We start from the raw sequence: 25,709 nt of genomic DNA on the forward strand, positions 1-25,709 counted from the left end.
ACTCTCTCACTCTCTCACTCTCTGATTCTCTCACTCTGACTCTCTCACTCTCACTGACTCTCTCACTCTCACTGACTCTCTCACTCTCACTGACTCTCTCACTCTCACTGACTCTCTCACTCTCACTGACTCTCTCTCTCTCACTCTCGCCACCACAGAATCGCTCTCACTCTCGCCACCACAGAATCGCTCTCACTCTCGCCACCACAGAATCACTCTCACTCTCGCCACCACAGAATCACTCTCACTCTCGCCACCACAGAATCACTCTCACTCTCGCCACCACAGAATCACTCTCACTCTCGCCACCACAGAATCACTCTCACTCTCGCCACCACAGAATCACTCTCACTCTCGCCACCACAGAATCACTCTCACTCTCGCCACCACAGAATCACTCTCACTCTCGCCACCACAGAATCACTCTCACTCTCACTCTCACTGACTCTTCGCCACCACAGAATCACTCAGCATCGCCTTTGCAGTAGTACACCACCATATCATCACTCAGTAAGACCTAAGTATCATTCAGCATCATCTCAGCACCAGTCACCACCACCACCTCAACACCACCTCAGCCTGCTCTCAGAATCTGCCATCTGTTGATTCTCCCCTAGCGTGTTATAATACAGGTACTAGTTCACAACCTTCAACCTCCAATTGTTTATGCCCCCTCAAGAGAAACTTTAACAAGCATTGCAAGAACAAAAGAAAAATGAGGATTTTTTATTGTACATACATTTTTTTAATATGGTCGTTGTGTTGGACATAATGCCCTCTTGGTCATATATAAGGTAACACAAATGCTTCTGGCACATTTTTATTAAAACTTTTCAGCATGCTGCACAGCAGCCACACTTCTCTACAGCACAGCTTAAACACATTGGCAAAGTCAATAGCTCTGCCTAAACACTTATAAGGCCCCAAAGGCGAGACCTATTGGCTATGCCAATGCTTGTTCCCCCTGCTCCCTGACCTTTTTAGTTACTTTTCAAGGGGGGTGCCTTGTTCCGAGAAACGGAACATCCCATTCTACAATGGGTATTTGTGTGCAAACCTGTAATCTTACATGACCATTAGAAAAACCTCAAGCTATCACTCAACAGATTCTACATTGGTGCTATCAGCTGTGTGCTGCTCATTCTCCTCTGTGTTAGGGCCTGTTGCCATGAAAGAGCATTCTGATACCCCGTGGGCCTCTCAAACCACATACGTCTTGCATTGCTTGCCTTCTAACTAGTTATGATGCTAACATAAGATGCTATCCTTGCTGGAGCTCCACCTACCCTCTTTCTTTGATTCCAGATGTGTTCAAGAGACCATTCTCTGCTGCAGCTTCTGTTCGTTCAGTTCCCTGGCCATCAGTATGTCGGGTCTCTCCAAGTCCCCTATAATTTGTTTAAGGTCAATCAATCAATCAATCATCGTATTTATATAGCGCACTACTTACCCAGAGGGTCTCAAGGCGCTGGGGGTGGGGGGGATCCGCTACTACTCGAACAGCCAGGTCTCGAGTTGCCTCCTGAAGGCGAGGTGGTCCTGGGTCAGGCGGAGGTGGGTGGGGAGGGAGGTAGGAGGTAGGAGAAGGACCGCCCCCCTGTGGTGGCGATGCGGGGGACGGCGGCGAGGGCGTGGCTGGTCGAACGGAGCTGGCGTTTGGGAGCGTAGAAGTTGAGGCGGCCGTTGAGGTATCCTGGGCCTTGGCTGTGTAGGGCTTTGTGTGCGTGGGTGAGGAGACGGAAGGTGATTCTCTTGTTGACCGGGAGCCAATACAGATCTCTCAGGTGTCCGGAGATGTGGCTGCGACGGGGGATGTCCAGGATGAGTCGTGCTGAGGCGTTCTGGATCCGCTGGAGTCTCTTCTGGAGTTTGGCGGTGGTTCCGGCGTAGAGGGAGTTGCCGTAGTCCAGACGGCTGGTGACGAGGGCCTGGGTGACCGTCTTCCTGGTCTCGGTGGGGATCCACCGGAAGATCTTACGTAGCATGCGCAGGATATTGAAGCAAGACGAGGAGACGGCGTTGACTTGTCTGGTCATGGAGAGGGAGGAGTCCAGGATGAAGCCCAGGTTGCGTGCGTGGTCTGTTGGTTTGGGTGCGCTGCCCAGGGCGGGGGGCCACCAGGAGTCGTCCCAGGCGGAGGGTGAGGATCCCAGGATGAGGACTTCCGTCTTGTCCGAGTTCAGTTTCAGGCGGCTGTTCTTCATCCATTTGGCTACCTCTTTCATCCCTTCGTGAAGGTTGGGTCTGGCGGTGGCGGGGTCGTTGGTAAGGGAGAGGATCAGCTGGGTGTCGTCGGCGTAGGAGATGATGTTGAGGTTGTGCTGGCGTGCGATGTCTGCGAGGGGGCTCATGTAGATGTTGAAGAGGGTTGGACTGAGCGAGGAGCCTTGAGGGACGCCGCAGATGACTTCGGTGGCTTCGGATCTGAACGGGGGGAGGCGGACTCTGTGTCCTTCCAGCGAGGAAGGAGATGATCCACTCCAGTGCCTTCTCCTGGACTCCGACGTTGCTGAGGCGTTGTACTAGGGTGCGGTGGCAGACAGTGTCGAAGGCCGCGGAGAGGTCGAGGAGGATGAGGGCCGCTGTTTCTCCGTTGTCGAGCAGCGCTCGGATGTCATCGGTGACTGCGATCAGGGCGGTCTCGGTGCTGTGGTTGGCCCAGAAGCCAAACTGCGAGGGGTCGAGGGAGCCGTTCGTCTCGAGGAAGGCGGCCAGCTGCTTGACGGTCTTCTCGATGACTTTTGCAGGAAACGGGAGCAGCGAGATGGGGCGGTAGTTCTTGAGGTCGGTGGGGTCAGCCGATGGCTTCTTGAGTAGAGCGCTGAGTTCGGCATGTTTCCAGCTCTCCGGGAAGGTAGCGGTGTCGAAGGAGGTGTTGATGATGTCCCGCAGGTGGGGTGCGATGATAGCGTCGGCCTTGTTGAAGACGTGGTGAGGGCAGGGGTCGGTTGGAGATCCGGAGTGGATGGAGTTCATCGTGCGGAAGGTGTCTTCGGTGCTGATCGGAGTCCAGGAGCGGAGGGTTGTGGTGGGGGGCGGTGGTTCGGTCGTGGTGCTCATCGGTTGAGTGCTGAAGCTGTTGTGTATGTCCGCGATCTTGTTGTGGAAGTAGGAGGCGAGGGAGTTGCAGAGGTCTTGCAAAGGGGTGATGTCGTTGTTTCCGGCGTTGGGGTTGGAGAGCTCTTTGACGATGTTGAAGAGTTCTTTGCTGTTGTGTGCGTTGTTGTCCAGTCGTTCCTTGAATGCAGTTTTCTTGGTGGCGCGGATGAGTTGGTGGTGTTTCCGGGTGGCGAGCTTGAGGGCAGTCCTGTTGTCCGGTGTTGGGTCTCTGCGCCAGGTTCTCTCGTGGGCTCGGCAGTTCTTCTTTGAGCTCTTGAGTTCGTCGGTGAACCATGGGGCTTTCTTGCTGCCGGGTCTGCTGGGCGGGGTCCTCAGGGGGGCGAGCTCGTCTGCGCAGTCGCTGATCCACTTCGTGAGGCTGGTGGCCGCCTGGCTAGGGTTCGTTGTGCTGGTGGGGGGGTTCGTGCTCAGGGAGGAAGCGAGCTGGTCGGCTGTGATCTTGTTCCAGTTCCTGTGTGCAGCCTGTTGCTGGTGGTGGTGGATCGTGGTCCTTGCGAAGCTGAAGTGGACGCAGCTGTGGTCCGTCCAGTGGAGTCCGGTGGCGTGGTTGAAGGCGATGTCCTTGCTGGATGAGAAGACTGGGTCGAGTGTGTGTCCGGCGTAGTGGGTGGGGGTGGTCACCAGTTGCTTGAGTCCCAGGTTGGCGAGGTTGTCCAGCAGGGTGGTGGTGTTGCGGTCGTTGTTGTTCTCCATGTGGAAGTTGAGGTCCCGGAGGAGGATGTAGTCAGCGGAGCAGAGGGCGTGCGGGCTGATGAAGTCGGCGATGTCTTCGCTGAATTGTGTGCGTTGTCCAGGGGGTCTGTAGATGAGGGTGCCTCTGAGGGTGGTCTTGGGGTTGATGTGGACTTGGAAGTGCAGGTGCTCGGCGTTAGCCAGGGTGTCATCGGTGTTGGTCGTGATGCGGATGGTGTTCCTGTGGACGATGGCGATGCCTCCTCCGGTGTGGTTGATGCGGTCCCTTCGGATGATCTTGTAGCCGTCTGGGATGGCAATGGCGATGTCAGGTGCGGAGGAGGCGTTCATCCTGGTTTCTGTGAAGAAGGCGACGTCTGGGGCTGTGGTGTCGAGCAGGTTCCAGATCTCGATGGCGTGCCTGTGGACGGAGCGGTTGTTGAGCAGGATGCATCTCAGGTGACTGCTGCTGTTGCTCGTCGAGGTCTTGGGCGCTGCTGGAGTGGTGCAGGTCCGGATGCAGGTGAACTTACAGGCGGTGCAGCAGAAGGGTGCGTGGGTGCGTCTCGGGGTGGCTCGGTAGCAGCCCGGGACTCGGCCAGCGTTGAGTGCGTTGAGGGTGGCGGCGTCGTACGTCCGGCGGGTGGACGGGGGACTGCGGGGGCCTGGGGTCCTGGCGCGGTCCAGGCGCGGACGGGCGCAGACGGGCTTACCTTTGGCGCGCCTTCGGCGCACAATCGGCGCGCCCGCTGCGCGTATGCACGGTCGCCATTTATGGCCAAGTGGGAGGGAGGGCGGAGCAGCTGGGAGGTGGGAGCGGGGAGCGGGGAGGGCACAGAAGGTAAGGGGGCGTGGCCGCACGCAGGCGGTGGGGAGCGGGAAGCGGGTGGGGGGGCACAGAGAGCGGCGCTAAACAATGCAAGGCACAAAAAGGAAAAATAAAGGGCACAGAACAGAAGGGCAAAACGATACAGGCAGCACAAAATAAAGAAAACACACGCAAAATATGACGCGGGGGGCGGGGTCGACGGGGCGGGCTCAGCGAGGCTGAGGACAGTAGCGAGGGGACGCACACGCTACAGCTGGTGGCCGTGCGGCGCGGGGGTGTCCTGAGGTCAGGTCACACTCACCTGCGCTGCACGGTCTATTACTTGCTGGGCTGACTATAATGTGATAGATATAATCCCATTCTAGTCTGTATTTTTGCCTTATGTTGTCCTTTTCCACACACGGCCATCACTCCCATTGCTGGACAAGCTTCTACTTATGCTGTGTCGTGACATCACCCAAAGGGATGCGCAGTGCTCATGTTTATGCGCTTCATTTCCCTTCCGTTTGTTGGACTTAATCAAAGCCTTCAAGGTAGTTTTTGCCAGAGGCTGAGCGGTCACTGCGAGTATTTAACCCCTTCCCCGCTCATGACGGAGCCGCTCCGTCATGAGCCACGGTTGCCGTGTGCTCATGGCGGAACGGTTCCGTCATGACACGCCCGTTGGCGGCCGCTCCGCCTACGCGGCGCTGTTTCCCTGCCTGTGCGGGGGGACAACACAACTGGGCGGAGTCATGACGGAACCGTTCCGTCATGAGCACAGCCCAACCGTGGCTCATGACGGAGCGGCTCCGTCAAGAGCACAGCGCCACCGCGCTGCCCCCCCGCACCCCCCAGCGCTGCGGCGGAATGTCCGCCGCAGCGAAGGGGTTAAAGCTTGTTGGCATTCAATCTGTGTGTTACCCTCCGCTGAATGTACACATTGAGGCTAAAGTTCTTTGTACTACAACAGAACTATCTGGGGTTTCATTGGATTTTTAGGTGTCTGTATAAATCTGTCTTTCAAATGTGGATTCTAGTGACTACCAGTGTCCCTAGTCCTTGTTTGTTTCCCTTTTATGCACCCTTCGTAACTCCTGGGGATTGGGAAGTGTTGAAACATTGATGGACTCGCTTGTGCCGAACTATAGAGCAACTCTGGATCTGTGTGGCAGACACGTATTCCTCAATCCCCCCCCCCCCCCCCCCCCCCCCAACACCGAGCCATGAAGACACTCTTGAAGAATTGTTTCTACTTTTACTTTTGCCGGACACTCCCGGATGACCGAGTTACTTTAGGGAATGTGGGTTTTCGTTAAATCTGCCGTTTACTTAATGTTAGCGTGCTTCTGTGTACATTGAAACTGCATTTCATTTACCCTCCCTCCCATTCATTGCAATTTTTGCATGTGCTTGACAAAAGGCGTATGTTTTATACATCCCCACTTCATTCCAAAAGAGTCTGTGTGCTCTGCTTCTAAATATGCACATGCCTAGCATGCACAGCCAAACTACATTGTCATTTTTAGTTTCATTTAAATTAATACTTTCCCTCCATTGCAAACTCCAGTTCTTTCCCCCTTCTGTGTGCTTGATACAGCAGTCTGCCTACCAGTTTCCCATTCCATTAATTTTAGTCCTGAACAGTCTTTACTCTTCCGGGCTCTAGTGTTACACACACTGAAACTGAGACCGCTTTTCTTTCTCCATTAAAGAACCGTCTGCTGTTCGACATCTTAGTGCCCGACATGCTGTGTCCTGCAGCACTTTTATTGGGCGGATTAAGGTGTCTTGGGTATATTGTGAATATTTATCAGGATGGAGGTTTGAACCTGCTCCACAAGTCTCTGGTCCACAAGGTTGCCTAGATGAAGTGTGGAGGAAGTACCAGTGTGAGCGGACCCCCGTTCTCACTTTTACTCTTTCCCTCGGTTTTTGAAGTTCTCTCTCGTACTTGATCTTTCTGTCTTTCCCTGGATCTCTTCCAATCATACTGTCCGTTTTAGGGCCTAAGCTTGGTACTACTATGCTGGTCCTTGCAGTATTCTGAGCAAACGCAAGGAGATGATGGACGGAGCACTGAACCTTTTCAGATACTCACCCCAGTTCAGACACAGCTATATGCAAATCAGTCTTGGCCCTGTGTCTCATGGGAACAGTCCAGCCCGAACTGCTAAGCCATGTCTTCCCTGGACCAGAAACAAGCATCCTGAGACCGGTTTCGGGCTAACAGCCCTCATCAGCCAGGCTAGCTTGAATCCAGTGGCAAAATGAGCAAGGGACCCACGTCTGGACATACCCTGCCAACTGGATTCAACCCAGATCTGTGGTCAGTAATTGACACTACTTGAGAGAAATCCAACACACATTTATAAAAATAATGTATTTTATGTTTTATTGTAGACAACAAAATGAACAGAATAGCATACATAATAACTGGAGGTAAATATTTTTGAAGCAATATCAAATCAGTGCAGTAAACTACTAAGACAAAATAACATTGCAGTCAGTGGCAAAAACCATTAGTGACAATTAGTCACCTGCTGGTTGAGTTATTTGGAACCCATATGCGGTTACGGTCATGCGGGCCCCAGGACCAGGCCACAACAGTTAGATCAATTTTACCCAACCTGTGGAGTCCGGGTGCAGAATTGTTCTGGCTATCCTTGGTGCTGAATAGGAGCTGGTGATGGTGCTGTATTTACCGCTTACATGGTGCTGCAAGAAACAGAATGTAAAATCACAATAAATAGACAGTTGCTTATATCAGACGATTGTTGCATGGTGTTCCCTGTAATTGCAGTGTCAAGTGTGGGGGTCAGTTACTGAATTGTTTACCAACAAGTGTTGGCAGCAGTAAGCACAGTGAAAAGCTTCTGGAACATCACTTGGTCAGGGGGAGTAACGTAGTGGCCTGAGGCAGGCAAGGCTACAGCTCTCACAATGCACTGGGCCACCTGGATTTGGGCGATCCCTCAGAGGATCCGATGGCCAGTGATTATTTAGATCTGAGAGTGTTTTTACCTGCAGTTTGTACAGGAATAATGCCACTAGTCCAGGGCTGACTGAGGGTGCTTCTGGGTTTTACCAGGGTCCCCCTCTTCAGGAGTGACTAGTTTTAGCCAAGGACGAGGCTCGTTCACCCAGTTCCAAGTCTGATGCCTATGGAACAAAGCATCTCTTTTGCTTTGTGCTGTGGGCAAAGTCCTGTTGTTGGCAATATGGGTCTCCTCTTGGTCCTTCTGTGAAGTAAGTTGTTCAGATCTGAGGTTCTGGTATCAGGGGGACCCTTAATTCCTAGATTAGGGTATGTGGGAGCTTGTAGCCAATGGGAAGCTAGTCCCTGCAGCAGATCTGCTCCTGAGGTAACCACATCTGTTGGTGTAGTTCACCTTTTCTACCCAGAACCCACTAGTCCCTGCCCTTATAAAGGTGGGGTGTCAGCAGGGCACTGGGTACTTTTTTTTTACTTTAAATCTTGCCTAGACAGCACTTACAAGACCTTTTATTTAATTTACAAGGGCCTTGACAGTTCTTACCATTGGTTGGCTTCACTGTAACTCTCATTTGCCTGCTTCTTCTTTGTCAGCTTCCATTGTCTTCCTTACTCATCATGTTTGTCCCTCCCCTGGAGCATGGATACATTACTGCCTCTGCTCATTTGTTCAGGCGCAACATTTTTCTTATTGTTTATACACTCTAGGAGAGTACATGTTTATCACCTGGCTCCCTCTTTGTTCTTACTCCCAGTCCCAACCAGGCCTTTGCTGTCCGTGTGCTTGAGTCAGCCCTCCACCAAACCCTCCATGGTCTGTGTAATCACCCCATTCCCTCCCGCATACCTTTCACTGTCCATATGCTTGCCTCCAACTCCTACCACCAATTCTCTGTGGCTGAAGTGCTTGCCCCTGGCTGCACCCGTTCATCTCCCATTGTCTGTGTGCTTGCTTGAAAACCTCCCTCTAGCTCAACATTGTTGTCCTGATATTTCCAAAACAAAAATGTTACATTTTCGCCATCTACTTGGTTTTTAGGAGGTAAACCAATTGAGGTGGTGAGAGTATGTTTATTTGGGCCGAATATTCTCATATAATCTCCAAATGTTTCTCACTTCCTTCACCTGGGGCGAAAGGCCGACTCCCATGTTGGGGCCTTAAAGAGATTTTATTCCTCGACTGGGAAAAGACACTTTAAATCCCTGCTAGAGGTTTATATTGTGAAACTCCCACCTATTCTATTTTATGCTCTGGAATATATATATACAGATTTAAAACTGGGTAACCAATAAAAGTGAAAGAAGGGATTATCCTAAGGAAACTTCTGGAAGTCTCACAATCTGTTCCCGCAGAAGCCCTACGCCTTGAGCTCTCTTTAATAAGTACATATGCTCGAGCCATCTCTAATATTATAAGGTGGGCTTTTATTCTTTTACATGCGGATCCCGTCTCTTTGTCATACATTAAAATTAGAGACTTTTAGAGAAGAATCAGCACTGCATACTTTCAAGAGGAATCTTAAAGCAGCACTAGAGGCTTCACAATGCACTATGGCACTTTTGCAGTATTGGTCCCCAGCACTTTTGAAGCTTTTTTTAAAACATATGACGACGAGAACATGTTTTTACTCAGACCAGAAGTATTGTACTCAATTAAAACATTACAAAAATATGTGGACACTATAGTATATAAAACTCCTGAGCATTACTTAAAGTTTCAGCTTGAACATAGAGTAAGGCGTTGTATCGTTCTCCTGCGATTAGGAATTCTTTCATTAAAAGTTTACTCTTCCATATGGAATTCCTCTGAATGTTCATCAGGTATCTGTGACTTGTGTAATGGTGAAGTGCAAGACCTTTGCCATGCACTTTCAATTTGCCCAAATTCGACCCTGGTAGAAGCCCAGCAACGTTTCATAAAACCTGTTCGCCTTAGATATAACGCTATTTTATCTCAAGATTTAATATCATTGTGTAAGTCTTCTCTAAATGAATTTATTTGCTAGAACTTGTACAAGTTCCTAAAGAGTTTTTTAAAGTTGTAAAAAAAAAGCTTCAATTTTAATAACCACAGATTGTCTTTGTGCTTGTTAAATTTAAATTACCATGTCTACAACATGTTTTTTCTACAAAGTTCAAAAGTATAAATATATATTTTTTTAAAATATGTATTTGTTGACCTTGGACGAGGTCTGAATCAAATAAACATTTTTGGGTTGATTGTCCTTCTGCTTGCCGACACCCACCCTCTGCTGTCCATGTGGCCCCATCACCTCTCACCTTTCCTCTAACCACTACTGGCTTCATTGTTTTCTGCCCTCCATCCTCTGTGTTGCCTCAGTGAAACAATAAACAAAACAAAAAACACTATGATGCGGTCTGCGCTGGTCGCGTAATATCGTTTTTTGAAATATTACTTATTGCCATGCTGCACTTTAGCTGTACTGCTGTATAACATTGATACAAAACATTGACCAAGCCAATAGCTCTTGTAGGCTGATCCAATTGACTTTGCCATGGTTTGTTATTAATTTGGGTGAGGTCCGGGTTTTGCTGAGTCATGTGAGAGGGTGGCAGGATAGCAGGCATATATATTTTTTTATATGGGTGTGGCCAGGGAGAGATGGCCACGGGGCGGCTGGGTTGGGTTGCAGGAACCCAGTTATAATTATGGATATCCTGAATTGGGTAGATGGGTCGAGGGAAGTAATAGTTAGTTGCATGCTTCTTCCCCATAATGTCTTGATTAAAAACAGGCAGTTTTCACTGTTTTTCATGTTGATTCTGTTTTTTTGTATAAACCTTACATACACATTACTTTTCACACTTCTTAAACCGAGAAAATGTGATAATGTGGCATATTAAAAACTAATTTTAGGGGTACTGACAGTGGCATTTATATGGTTGACCTGGGGCAAATATCCTTACAACAAACATGCATGTGTGTGGTACTTGTGCCCCTGCAGTGTCGATTATTGCGAAATGTACCATCTATCAGTTTGTAAATGTTACAGGTGTGGGCAAGTGGTGCACATTAACACCAGATGTGTACCTTCTACGTATGAAGAATTGTCTGATAGAAGAAGTATGTACAGTACACTTTCATTGAAATACAGAAAGAACAAAGCTGCACAGAACACAGTCTTAAACTAGGAATATAGCGTGTTAGGGGCAAGGGTATAAGGCTCTTTGTTAATGGTACAAGGCTAAGGATCTTGAGCATGTCCAAATTATAAGGCACCAGGTACCCACCACCCCTTGACAACTTGTCGGCGACTTTTGAACACTTGATAGTATCAAACGGAATCAGGATTTGACTACTTCATGAATGCATCTACAGTCTTTGAAGGATGACTGAATTAAAAGCATAAAGAGGACCTTTGGATCTGTACCAGGAGTATGGCGTGTTCCATTATGAACAACTCTCATTTAAATACTATTTAGAGTGCCCTGAAGAAGTCTTGTTCTCCATTAATGTTCTTTTCACCAATATTTTGTCTGTCTATTTCAGTGTCGTAACTTCTCCAGTTTCTCCCCCCCCATTTCAGTCCTCTTTCTTAGTCCCTTTCTTGCTTCACCATCAAAACTTTTGGCTATCTTTCTCCATGTGTTGCTTCAATTTGTGACTATTTTGAGTGTATTCTCTCGCGCCTTCCTCATTATTCTCGTAGCTTTATTGGTTTTGTGCCGTTAGCTCCACCTCATAGGTCATTCTCCATGCTTTCCTCTTATTCATGTGACATACTGTTCCTCCTCCCTGTTTTCACTTACCTCCAGACTGTGGAACTGTCATCCACAGGACCACTGCTTGTTACCATCTCTGTTCAACGCCGTAACTGTCTTCTTATTCTTCTCCTTTGTTGTTACTTCCCGCCTCTTTGTTTTATCTTTTAACATTTCATTTTTCTCCTCATATATTTTAGCTTCACCCATTTTGCCAGACAATTGTGTTCCTGAAAATATTACCGAGTGGCACTCCCCACTGGGTAGTTCTAGTTAGGACCACGTTTCCGTAGGAAATTGATTTTTTTGATTTGTTTATCACTTTGGTCACATTCACCGTTTCTCTGAAAATATTCAAACTGAAAAAAAGGAGGGGGTCCTGAAAACACGTTTTCCCCATTCAGTTGTCCATAGGAAAATTAGACCAAGCTACAGCCAAAACGGCTGAGCAGAATTACACCAAATTTGGCAGATGCTACCACATAGTCCAGAAAGTGTGCTTTTTGTTATCTGGTGTAAATCTGTTCAGTAGTATTTGAGAAATTAAAGTTCAAAATGTATGTACATATCACACCGCTGATTATCCCTCGGTCCAACAGATCTAAAGATGAGATCTGTATGCCTGCCGCCACATCAACTAAGATGTGGCAGCAGCTGTTTTAGGAAATGAGTCGGTCCACTGTCCTAGAAAAAAGTAAAAGACCCTAGGAAAAAAAAATGGGGTCAGGGTGAACTGCCGCCTTAGGCCTGGTAGGAGGGAGGGGGACCCCAGAGGGACCCCCTAAGGGCCATCGCTGTGATTTAGTTTTGGAAATGTAAATGTACAACCCCCCCCCCCCCCCCCTCCCCTGAGCCTTCTTGAGGCCAGAGAAGCCTGTCCTTAAGGGCTAATTCATTAATATTTAGAGGCGAGGGGTGCATGACCCAATGCCCTGCCACACCCGGTAAGGACATCTTACCTTACTTGAAAACAAACCAAAGAAACAAAGGTTATAGTGACGTTATAGTTGGGTATTGTAATAATATCTTCCTTTACAATAAAAAAAAAAACCTTAAAATTCACAGAAAAAAACAAAGCGTAAAAGGACGTTCTAGTTAGGTGAATGATACCGTTTTAAATGAGCAAAACCACTGAAATTCAACAAGTAACTATAACTCGAGCCATAAAGTCACTTTAACTTGCCCCCTTTGCCAGGCAATGCTAATTACATCACTTATGATAGCATCTTCTATGACCTAGTTGGTTTCACTGCAACATGTGAAGTGACATTATTGATAATAACTGTACTGGGGGGGAGGGGGTCACAAGTTATAGTTACTTAAGGGCATGAGTTAAAGTTACTTGTGATAACAACTCTTCAATTTCAGTGGTTTTGTTCATTTCGGTATGTTTTAACTAACATTTTCACCTGACTAAAACATTTCTTTAACCTTTGGCTTTTTCAGTGAATTAATAATATGCATACATACAATGGCTCTATGCCAGGGGACTTAATCAATTGAGACATTGAATTGACATTCAGACCTCCCTCCACTGCATTGAGCATGGGACAGGGACTCCCTTACTTTGAGTGACTGCACAAAGCTTGCAGACATTGTTCATATCCACATAAAAAGTTATTTTCTTTTCAGTGAAACAGCTCTTTCAAAGTTTTGATTTGTATACTGTCTGCAAAACCGGCTGTATACTTTGCATGCCATTTTTACAAAGCATGTGTATTTGTAAAGTTCATGTTCATCCAGTGGGCCATCGTGTCACTGAATAGCAAGTGTTTATAGTTACCAAACTTAATAGTACTCATTTTATTGACCTCAGAAAGATGAGTGACAAATTGGACATGCAAGGATTTCAACCTGTTGAAACCGAGTAAAACACATGTTTCTGCTGTGGTTGCAGTAGTCAACTGAGCTACCAGACCTGTTTAACCTGGTGATTTATTTCCTGTCTCCTTTTTAAAGTTGCTGGTTCAGATTTTTTTTTAAAAAAAACATTTATTTCCAAGAAATATATTCTCATAGAAATATTACATGCATTTCAAATTCCTAAAATCAGCAATTTTAATACCTTAAACCAACAATGCATGGTTGCATCATTCAGCCACGCTTACTTCATTCAGCCAAGCCTACTCATTCAGCCACGCCCACTAAAGTTAAAGTTGCTGATTGTAAGTTTAACTGTTATTGTAGGTGATTGTAATTCAAGTTCTTGGATGGGTGATGGTTTTTACTAGTTGCCTTCACAAACCAATAATAATGAAAAGCGTTGCGCAACTTTTTTTGATAGCTTTTAAAACATCCACATCTGTAAATAAAAAAAACTATTTGGTAACACGTTTGTCTTTTTTTTATTTTGTTGGCATAAGTTTTCAGTATCAATCAATCTTTATTTCGGCTGAAACAGCCATAAAAGTTTAACAGTCATACATTATAAAGTTTATATTATGTATACAATTGTACATTATTCAAAGCTTAATAGTTGTGCATTTAAAAAAATACTTCACACAGTAGCTCATAAAAACATTGTGCATCATCTGGTGCCTAGCAGCTAGGGCATTTATAAAATTTTAAGTTGTAGTATATTCTATACCATTGTCTAGGAGCATAGTCTCAATCACTGTCGTTCACTACACTGGGATCACAAATGCTTATGTTCATACGGCAACCTCTTATTTGTGGTGCCCAACAGTCCCAAGTTAAGTCTGGGCGTAAAGCAAAGTAATTTAAAACACCGCTATAATCATTTGTCAGAACTTACTAGACAAACATTTAAAGACCGGATTAAAAACATGTTCCTTAGTAGCTCGGAAAGTGCATTGTACTTGGACCACTTTTATCAGCCAAATCATTATAAATTTACAAGAAACAAATAATAAGTTCTATACAAATGTTAATATTATAGCCTCAATCACTTGATGGTCAGAGGGTGAAACTGGGGTGGCTGATTTGAACTAAGCTCCTAACTGTGTTTAGGGAGCAGTCCAAGGCAACAACGTTCTTGGCCCATTGGAGGTACCGTGAGACAGCGAACACTAGATGTTCACTCATGTCTTTCTTTAAAATTCTTTTTTTTTTTTTAAACCTTTATTCGTGCATCTTAAAAGAACAAATACGGGCCTACAACCGTCAGGCCGGCCACGATACAGTAAAGCACTGATACCCACATTACAGCCCCCGTGCATCAACGGTCAGGATTAACAACAGGTTATACGTTACATACTGGAGATATCTTTGAAACCCGGGGAAGGAGAGGTGAAGGTTAATTTTAAGTTTTTTGATGATTTTATCAGAGAAAAAAAAAAGTCAATGAAGGATAAGAACAAAGTAGATTCGAGTCCGCAAGATAGCTTCACCACACGGGCGAGCAGCAACATCAGTAAGAACAACAATGGGAGTAAAATCTCAATCAGTGAGGCGGTGCAGAGATATATCAGGATAGTCACATAAGCAAGTACGCGCCCCTCCAGAGCCGCCCCCACTCGATCCACCCCACACCCGGACCCCGAATCGAAGAAAGTAGAGCACAGAGACATAAAAGAGAAAGGCCCATAGAACTAATTGAGAACAGAGTATTACCCCCCCACCCTACACCAATGCGGAGGCTACGGCCTACCCCCCCCCCAGCATAGTGCCTGTCGCCCAATGAACCCGAAATATAGAGAAGAGAGAAAGTAGGAACAGAGTAAAGAAGGGAAGAAAGCAGAAAAGAAGGTGGGGAGGAGCCCACTGGACACCAGAGCGCCCCGAACCATCAGCCAGTTATGGCCCCCACACACTGGAAGCCCTCTACGCCAAAAAACGGCATGCAAAGATACCATGGCACCACAGTTTAAGCAAGGGATACAAGTCGCGACGAGTGCGCGCAAAACATACATACAGTCCCAGTCCCAGGCCAGCCCGTCCATAACCATAGCGATAGAAGTCAGTCTAGCCCTGGCCCGATCGCGGGCTTGGGATTAAACCCGCTCCTGCGTGAAGGCCCCATGTCCCGAGCAGACAAAGACAAGATGGCCGCTTGTGAGAGGATGATGAAGTAGGATCACGAAATGGCCGCCGACCACCGATTGGGGTCCCTCGTTGCACCACATAAAATCCAAACCTGGCAAGTAAGGTACAGGAGTTCCAGAAAAAGGCAGCAGTGGGCCACCGCGGACGGTCCCTCGAAGCCGTTAGGTATCGCTCAGCAGGATAGCCTCGCGGACGCGGTGAGGCAGGGAACAATGAAGCAGGCTGCCATGACCAGGGGGACAAAGTATCCGCAGTTGAGGTGGAGAGCGGTGGACCCTGGGCGCCGGGAGCGCTAGATGAAGGCACCAGTGTAGCACAATCATACACCGCCGCTGCGTCCCCGCAAGAGGACAAGAGCACCGGGAGACCTACGCCCTGTGGATGACAAACAGTGCGCTCACGGCCCGCAGCCGACAGTATGGGGTCAAACCTCTCACTCAGCGCCTGCAGGCCAGCGCACATCTGTAGTTGAAAGTCCCGCAGGACAGCCAGAACGGAGCCGCATGTCAGCGGAAGCTGGGCCCCAACATCAGCAGCAATCCGGGACGGCACTGTGGAGCTGGTGTCCGGAAGAGGGAGGGCGAAGTGGGCAGCGGGCGAGACCGGAGTATCACCCCCCAGCCGCGAGCAGGCACTCAACGCCATGTTTTGCCGCTATACGGTGCACTGGCCAGGGGGGGGGGTCGTGGCAAGGGGTCAATTCCCCTCAGGTCTACGCCGCAACAGGAAAGGCCGACAGTCGCTTATCTTCTCGCCGGTCCCCCTCGCCGCTGGCTAGGCAATAGGCAAAGGGGGCAGCAGCCCCCCGCAGCTCGGTCCTCAGAGCGGGGCAGGAGACTCACCGCACCGGGGCCCACCCCACAGCTCCAGCCCGTCAGGCACAGGATGCAGAAGGTGTCCGGCCGTCTCTCCTCGGGCTCATCCGGCAACGATCCATGGTGCAAGGCGAGATCGGGACCGCGGGGCTTAGGTTAGCGCTAGCTGGTCCGGTAACTGCGGAGCTTCCAGGAGGCCGGCAAAGGCCGTAAGGGCGCAGGGTTCAGTGCCGAGGACAAAAGCACCCAGAACACGGGCATCCGGGCGGGTTGAGACTCCGGGAAAGCAGCAGCGCGGTCAGCGCGTCTTCGCACACGGTGCACCTCGAGAATCGGCAAGGATGAGCATCAGGATAGTAGTCCGAGGCCACGGACCGACGGAGCCGGGCGCTCAAGCGTCTGCTCCGGTCGCCATCTTGGCTCCTCCCCACCTTTAAAATTCTTAAAGCATCCCTGTGTTACCTCACACCAATGTTCTGACATAGTACCATAATCCATTTTTTGCGGGGCAGTACATACTTTGGGCAGAAGAAGAGAAAATGTGCTCCGGTCTCCTTATATTGTGGGTATTGCGGGCAATGACTTAGATGACCTCCTGACTTCTCCTATGTTGAAGTGTATGAATGTGGCTGTAGGACACCGCATCTAAATTATACATATGATCTTTTAGCTTGGAACGGATAGATTCTATCCATATATGGATCAAAGCTAGGGGTACATTTGTGCAACAGAAACTGCTCTGCTATGGACCACTCTGGATAATCATTTCAGAGGCGCAACATCATGATCTCTCAGTAACTTCTTTTCAATTTCTCAATTGTACCTTATATCATCAGAGAACATAAGAAGCAGGCCGGGGACACCAGCAGACTTAGGAGCATCATGCCTGCACCCACTTGGTCACTCCATTGCTCCGTTGATATACAGGCTAAATAGTTTGGGCGCAAGCACACATCCATTCCTAACTCCCCATTTTAAGGGGATCTTAGCCGTGTGATCATGGAGGACTCTCTGAATCTACAGTAGATCACCTGGTATTTTATAAGCTTACGGAACCCTCCACAGGTTGTCCCTCGGAACTAGGTCACACCTCTCAGGTCTATAAACGCCACATAGAGAGATTCTTGTTTCAGGGTAACATATTTCCACCTTATGACTTTCAAATTAAAGACCTGATCAAGGGTGCTGACCCCGCTTCGAAATCCTGCTTGGGTATCTACAAAGATGGAATTATCATGCACCCAGTCTTGTGATCTGTCTGCAGAATATTTTCTCGCTGTGGTCGAGTGAGCTTATGGGCCTGTAATTTCGCTGCTAGTCTCTATTCCCATTTTTAGGTCGAGCCTGGGATGAGCCAGATGCGCTGCTCTGTGAGGCATGCTATATTCAGATATGGACTTGAAGCTCCACCCATTTTCGGCCCATCTTTTTAATTGACTCCTGTCACTGTTCTTTGTAAACTATGGATTTTCTTTGTTCAATAGGCTTAATAGTCCCTCCTTAGAACCGCCTTGTCTCATCTTGTTACCTCCCATTAGGTCTAACCATCTTGAGTGTGTTGTTATTCGGTAGGCTTTAATTACAGCCCAAGAGCATTATTTGCTTTAATGACTTTCTTCTGTCTGCCATTGCAGGCAGGACATGCTCGCAACTACTTTTATTTTTTTTAACCAGCGCGCGCCTTTGTTTGTGCTTCCCTCGCCATAATAATGTTTTTTTTAAAGCACCACAAAATTGCACTTTAACTTTAAATATTATTGGTGATAGTGCTGCATGGGGTGCTTTTACAAAAAAAAAATTCACCTCACAAAAAACCTTTTTTTTTTTTTTGTCAAAGTGCCCCATACTGTGCTCACCTTTCTTTAAATGAGCCGTGTCTAAAGAAAGGGTTGAGGCCGCCATTAAAGTGAAAGGGTTGCATGGGGCGCTTTTACCAAAAAAAAACATTTGTTTGTCAACTTCGTTGTAAAGGCTGTTTCCCTTTTTATGAGCCTACTGATGTAATGTACCCACCATATGGGAAAATTGATCCACTGTGTTAGATGTCAGCATTTTGGGTGACAAATCTTGCGTAGAATTTAATAATAGCAATGCGTAAGATTCCTGATGGTGCTTTTTATTTTATCTCAAGCCCCAGCAGATCGATCCTTGATGAGGGGACCTCTTTAACTGTGGGGAACAAATCTAATAACCTCAACCAGATCAATAGGCCTCCTGAGTCTCTATCCGCTGGGGAATGTACTGCATTTACACTAAAAGTGACATAACCAGATTTATGTACTGGGACAGTCGCCCATGATTCCTGGCAGGATATGAGGTTGTGGAGGTCTCCATTCTGGGTCCACAAGTTTCACTCTGATCCCTGCAATGTTTCAGGATCGTAATCTAACAGGAACATCTAGTATCCCCTCCCTCCCATCCTTATTTAGCAGTATTTCAAGATTCGGGGTTTGCGAGGATGAGGAAGTATTTGGAACTTACAGTAGTTTACTAATGTTTTGTTTGCCAGTTGCTCTGTTGTCAGGGATACTTGATCTCTCTACTCCCCTCGTGACGGCTACTTCTCTCTCAATGTTGGCCGGAGCTGATCAGTCCGTCGTTTTCAAAGAGATAGCTCGAAGGTGTCACGAGTGGTGTCTCGAAAAATGGCAGTTTGGGTCCTCGAAGACCTTGTGTCTGGTTGTATCTGGGATATGTTTGGGTTGTTAAGCTTGAATCTTATTTGGGACTTTATGGACGTCCTGAAGTTCAGTTCTAGTGCTAGTAGCCCTTGCACTAAGGCATGATTCCTCACTTTCAGCCCTATTGAGTTGCTAAATGCGGGAACACCCCTGAAACATGTGGCATATAGTGTAACGTCTCCAATGATGGATCTACAGCCTCTAGTGTGTCTCAGCCAATGAATGGCATTATTTATGAGTGATTCAGGCATTTTCTTAGTGCCTTGTGTAATTTTTGGAACATTAGTTGGGAATCTATCATGATGGTTGTTGGGGAAATTCATTATCGCCCCTGTTATAATTTCTGGGATTACTTTGGGAATACTCATCTTTTTCGCTATGTTGGCTGTTTATTTGTGGCTCCTGCCAGGTGCGGACGTTGTTATTTGGGGCTGCCGGCAGGGGAAACGGTCAGAACAACCTCAGCTCACCCACGCGAGTTTGAACAATGAAAGCACAGCCACGCATATGCCTTAACATCGCATATGCGTAGTTATGGCAGTGCGCGATCTAGCTGCTGGAATGGGCGGGCCCAGGAAGGGGAAGGATCAGGAGAGGATGCGGTGAGGTAAGTGGGGCTGGTGCTGGGTTTTATGGGGTGGGGATAGTTTTCAGGGCTGGGGCGCCAGGTAAGTTTTTAGGGCGGGGGGGGGGAGTTCAGGGAAGTGTTTAGTGGTTGAGGGGGGTGGGGTAGTTTTTAGGGCTCAGGAGTAGGGGTTGAGGTAGCTTTTGGGCTCAGCAAGGGCAGTGTAGTTATTAGGGCTCGGGGGAGAGGGTTGGTTTTTGGGAGGGAGGGGGTCATTTTAGGTCTAGGGTGAGGACTTGGGGGCAATTTTAGGGCTAAGGGGGGGCAGGGATCTTAGTACTTTTTTGGGCATTGAGAGCCGTTTTAGGGCTTAGAGCGGGGGACTAGGGTCAGGGTAGAATTCTGGCCTGAAATTGTTTAAGGGCTCATGCTGGGGGTTAGGGGTAGGTTACACTTATCCATGCATATATCTTTGCCATATGTGCCTTAACAAAGCATTTTTCGTTGTAACGGCATGCATGGTAAAGGCATATGCATGGTTAAGACCGGGTGGAACTGGCATGCGCAGTAATCGCATGCGTGGTTTAGTCGCACAATCGCCTGCATTCCTGCCGCCCTCTCGCTAGTGTGATCCTCTACAGCTCTAGCGAGGATACTATTTAGTACGTGGGCTGCGTTTAGCTCAGGGCTACCTAGGCATCGGGAGGGGAATTGTTTAGAGTACTCAAGGGATACCTTATCCTTTCTTCCTTCCAAATTCATGTTTAAGTTTACTACCAGGTCCGAAATGTTATCTAGTTTTCCATTCAAAGTTTTAGCCAATCTTCCTGTGCAATCACATAAACTCAAAATGTCATCCCTTAACAAATGTAATTCGGCATTCGATTCAGCCCAACCCTCGTAGATATCAGCTCTAATTGATTCAGGGACTTTGATCAAAAAGTCTAGGGCCACAATCCAATTGGAACGAACGTTCAATATTGGGTGCAGCTGAAATGGGAGATGGCACCTGGTCGATCAGAGGATCGTGAGGGATCGGTATGTGTGCCGTCTTTAGAGGAAGAGCATTAGTAGCACATATTTTTTTTACAGGGCCTCCTGGGGTTCAATCCTTGTTTGATTTACGAAGAAATTATCTAATATCTTTCTGCGTGCCTCTCTACCTTCTTCCCTGATTTGATCCTTTTTAGGGCTCGCGCAGCGAGAGACCTTTTGTGTGGGGTTCGAAAACGGAGCCTCGAATCGCACACGCTCGTACATGTGCTTATCCTTTTGGCTTCCGTGATTGGCCTTTGCATGCGTGTGTTTTGTAAGACTGCATGCAATAGGCCAAAGGCGGGTGCATTGCTCCGCCCATGGCCTATTGGGGTCTGTTAAGCGCACCAAAGGCCATGTGGATTCAATTATCGTGCCGAGACACGGGCGCGATAATTGAAAGCACATGTTCAATGTGGCGCGCGCACCACTCGCGGGCGTGTTCTTAATTGTTTTTTTATTTTTTTATTACAATAGCGATCGTGAAAGCGACCGCTTTCAGTGCCGCTTGTTTTAGCTTCTTGTGATGCAGATATAGCTTACAACAGACAAATTATTATGACTTTCAAGCAAGGGAATGCAGCACAAGCCTTTATCGCCATAAAGGCATTAAAAGTTCAGCAGGCCTCAGAACTCAAGGTCTCCTCAGAATGATCGTGATTCGGTAGGATAGGGTCACCCAGGAGTAAAAACAGAGGTATGTAAGCATGTATGTATGTGACATTTACACAGTGAGTAGCTGGATGAAATCGGTGCTTAATTTGTGAAAGAATATGTCCCGGGGCTCAATCTTTAGTGCAGAAGAATGTGGCCGGAGCCAGCGAACATTGGGTTGCCTAAAATAATATAGGAAGGGGCTAAGGCTCCCATTTGCACTCGCTTCACAATCATTGTTTAATGCGTGAACATGCATGCACACACTACTGCACAGCAATCCATGCGTGCATGCACAGTGCTTTGCAAATTTTACAGAACCGTTGTTGGTACGACTGCCTCCCATGTGTTCGCCTCGCTGTGTATGGGAGTCCTCAATGAAGCAACAAAGGCCCCAGCGCCGAGAATGCTCTGTCTTCCATCGTTTAGCCGCTTAGTGGGGGGGTGACGGATGGCACTGTAATCTATTGGTGCAGGCCAGGCAAGCGGGCCAGTGCCAGCTGCTCACCTGCTCCCAGACCCTCTAATGCTGCATGACTCGCGTAGCTCAGAAGTTAGGCTTGTGCTGGCTGTTAGACACTGCACTGCAGCACATACCACCGATAGGCAGCGTGATCTGACTGGAATTGATTGTGGGTCACCGGTGTTCTGCCCTGGGGTCCCTGCTCAGTGTCAGGGTGGGGGGGCGGGGTGGTTGGTCGCGCTATCGGTGCCTGGCACGCGGCGCTCAAATAAGGGACTGACTCCGTTTGTTAGTTGGGCGCGAACTGCCAGAGTTCGCCCGCCCCTTTATTTATATTGCCGCGCTCACGTCCGTCGACGCGAGCGCAAGTTACGCGCTTACGGCCGCGCTCCAGCCGCCTGCTGGGCCTGGGGTTTTCTCTCAGCGCATACCTCGAGTTTCCCCGAGGGGCCAGGGTTTGGGTTGTTGGCGATGCCCTCTGTCTTGGTTCACCATCAGGGCTCTCGGTACCCCTCGGGTCTGACCCGGGGGCGCACTGGGGGATGGGGCTGGGCGTGCCCCGGGGTCGTGCTCTTCTTCGACCTCGGTGGTTCTATTGTCACTAGCGAGGCTCCTTACCACTTTGAACCACGATATGTTCCGGGTGACCAGTTCTCTTCCTCGTCGTGCAGTCACCATGGTTCCTTTCCGGTCGACCACTCTCCAGTGGCCCTTTTCATACCTTGTTTTGAATTTGCCCCCGGGCCGTCGTTCTCGTAGGATTACTATATCTCCGGCTTGGATCTCTCTGGGCGCGGCTCTCCGCGCCTTACTGACTTTGTCATTTTGCTCCCGGCGCCTCTAGAATGCCCTCTCCTCATCGAAGGGCGGGGCCGTCCAGCCTGGAGCGACTGGTAGCCCGTCTCTACGAGCTCCGTTGAACATCAAGGCCCATGGTGCTTGACGGGTTGAGCAGTGGGGGGTGCTGCGGTATTCACCCAGAAACCGCTGCAATTCTCGTTCAGGGTCTAGTTGTTCGGACACGGCGATGCGCAGTGTTTTATTGATGGTACGCATAAGCCGTTCTACCTCCCCATTGGCTTGTGGCCACTGAGGGGTGATTCGCCGATGGCGGATGCCGTGTGCTCTTACAAACTCTTCGAATTCGTGTCCGTGGAACTGGGGTCCATTGTCACTTCGCAGTTCTTCTGGGCACCCGAACATTCCAAACACTTTTTCCAGGGCTGGGCCTACGTGCGTGAAAGCGGTGGATGGCAGCGCTTCGGCTATTGGGTACTTCGAGTAGCTGTCGATGATCACTAGCGTGACTCGCCCATGGGGCAGGCTCCCGAAGTCCACACTGATTTTCTCCCACGGGCATCGGCCATGTTACCCGGTCATGATGGGGGCTGGCGGCTGGGCTCCCCCGGTTATCTGACATGGCTGGCAGCTGCGAACTGCGTCTACGAACTCATCCATGCTCGGAAACCAGACTTTCTCCCTCATTTGAGCTTTCAACTTTTCCATCCCTTGATGACCTTTGTGTGCCAGCTGCGTCGCCCTTGTCCGGAGGACGGCCGGGATGACAATTCGGGAGCCCCGTAGGAGGAGTCCTCCTCTGGTCACACTCAGCTCATGTCGTATCCTCCACATGTGTTGGAGGTCGTTTCTCTCTTGGCTAGTCCACGAGTTAGCTGTTTGTAGGAGTTGCTGCCAGATTCCTTCTAGGATTGTGTTTTTGACCTTGATCATGACTGGGTCTTGTTCGGCTGTTTCCAAGATCTCCTCTAATGTCAATGCCTGGGGACACGTCAGGGCAGCCACCATGTCCAAATGACCTTCTGCCTCTTCTTCTTCTTCTATGGGCGTAGGCTTGCTACCGGTCTCGGGGTACCGGGACAGAAAGTCTGCCGGGTTTCATGACCCTGGTCTGTAAATCACACTTAGGTGGTATTGTTGGAGATTAATGGCCCATCGTTCTATCCGTGGAGGCGGGTGGGGCGCCGTCCCTCGGAAGAGTGGTACTAGCAGTTGATGGTCTGTCACTACTGTGAACGGGTGCCCGCACACATACAGGTGGAAGTGACGGCAGCTCCATCGGATTGCCAGGGCTTCCTGCTCGATTTGAGAGTAGCGTTTCTCCGTGTCCGTTAGGGCCTTGCTGGCGTACGCTAGAGTTGCCAACTGTCCTGGTCCTTGCTCTTGCGTCAGGACCGTGCCTAACCCTACGGGGCTGGCGTCCACTAAGATCTCGGTTCTCTTGCTCGGGTCAAAGTAGACCTGTGTGGTCTGGTCTAAGAGAGCCTCTTTGATCGTTTGGAATGCTGTCTCTTCTGTGACTGTCCATTGCCACATCACATCTGTCTTGGTCAGGTGCCTGAGGGGTTCTGCAAGGGTGGCCAGATTCGGAATAAATCGTCCACAGTAAGTGGCCATACCCAGAAAGCTGCGGACCTCTGCCACTGACATTGGGGCGGCGGCTGCTTTGATGGCGTGTGATTTCCGGGGGTCCACTTGGATGCCTTCCTTGGTGAAGACATAGCCGAAGAATTCGATTGTTTGCTGAAACAGCTGGCACTTATCTCGATGTAGGGCAGGGGTCTTCAAAGTGTGGGGCGCGACCCCCAGGGGGGCCGTGAAGTGATGGAAAGGGGGTCGTGCATTCCCGGTCACACTTCGGCCCAGGCACAACAAGGGATTCAGCCCCCCTCCTCCCCCGTAGTGTGTCTCAGCTCGAGCTGCTGTGGGCTCCGCTGGGCTGTCTGCAGTCTTATCTCCTGAGTTTTTCACAGGTCGTTAAGGACTATTTGCAGATTTACATACCTTTTGTAAAGTGGTTACTGAGGCTTAGTTTTTTTTTCTAGTTCCAGTACCCCCTGGGCCCCAACTCTGCCTTTTCCTTACATTTGTATTTTACAGTTACTGCAGTAGTGTGAGAATGCATTTAATGAAAATAAATATAAAGTAGGGTTGCAAGAAGAAAAATACCAGCCATTTGATGTTTAAAGAGCCTGCAAAGGCCTCCTCTTGACACCATATGCATTCATTCGTAATGTGACTTTTCTGTCTTTGTTCCCTTCAATTATCAGTCATGGATCATTGAGGCAGCACTAGAACACAATTAAAAGTGCTTTCTATTTATATTTGCTGTTCCAAGTACGCACAGATGAGTGCTGAAATATACAGCTTTAGGTGACTGCTTATTTTTGTACCATCTGGGACATCAAAATAATGAGCAGGCAACCCTAACCATAGGACTGGAAGTGTGTTGCAGGATCAGCATATTATTTATTTCCTCCACCCTTGATCCCTGATTAATGTTATAATAGCAATAGTTTAACTTATATCTTAAACCCTACGCTGCCGTCAATAATATGCTGAGTTACTTCAAGTGTTTGGGAATGCACCCTGCATTCAAAGAACTCACTTCTCATTCTCACACTTCACTTTCACGCTCACCCTGCACTCACAGCGATCGCAACGCACTCACACTGATCACCATGCACTCACATCATTCACCCTCTCACACTGCACTCACAGTGATCACTCTGCAATCACAATGCACTTGCGTTGTTCACCCTGTACCTCAGCCTGCAGTCACACCACTCATCTGCACTCATGTGACACCTCATTCACCTGTCCCCTCACTGCTCAATTTGCAACTTGCTCAAACAAGCCCATCATTAACCATGCATTCATTCGTCCCACTCTGCACTTACATCCGCACCCAAATTCATGGTCACCTCACTCACCCTGCAGTCACTCCTCTTTCCCTACTCTCAAACTGTTGCATCACTCACTGTGCACTCACATGGGCACACTTCTCATCCACAGAGTGCAGAGGGTTAATGTGCCTGCTACAAAGCACATGTACTATGCAGATCACAGAACTGTGAGTAAACTAAGTAGCACTATAAAAAAAATGTTTGTCAGAAAGGTGCTACAGAGAGATGAGGTGCTTTGTTGGTGAGTGGTAGTGAGGGAATTTATGGAGAAGTAGGAAACGGGGATGGGGTACCAAAAAAGACTGTTGTGCCGTGTGTGGCCAGTGCTATGGCCAGCCCTACCTGGGAGTGTAGGCCCCCTCGCGAAGTTTGGGTCTAGTCGCTCCCATACTTCTGCCTACTACTAATATTATTTACATTTGTAGTGTGCTGCTATTACCAAAGGGTGTCCTGGGGCTAATAGCCATCT

At 48.6% G+C, this 25,709-nt stretch overlaps 1 protein-coding gene across 1 annotated transcript in view; it reads left to right on the forward strand.

Annotated features, from left to right (window-relative positions):
* Positions 1 to 25,709, forward strand: part of WTIP (WT1 interacting protein) — a 424,743-nt gene that overhangs the window by 10,063 nt on the left and 388,971 nt on the right. The gene's annotated exons all lie outside the window — the stretch shown is intronic.

Source organism: Triturus cristatus, chromosome 12 (genome assembly GCF_964204655.1).
Source record: "Triturus cristatus chromosome 12, aTriCri1.1, whole genome shotgun sequence".
Classification (NCBI taxonomy): domain Eukaryota; kingdom Metazoa; phylum Chordata; class Amphibia; order Caudata; family Salamandridae; genus Triturus; species Triturus cristatus.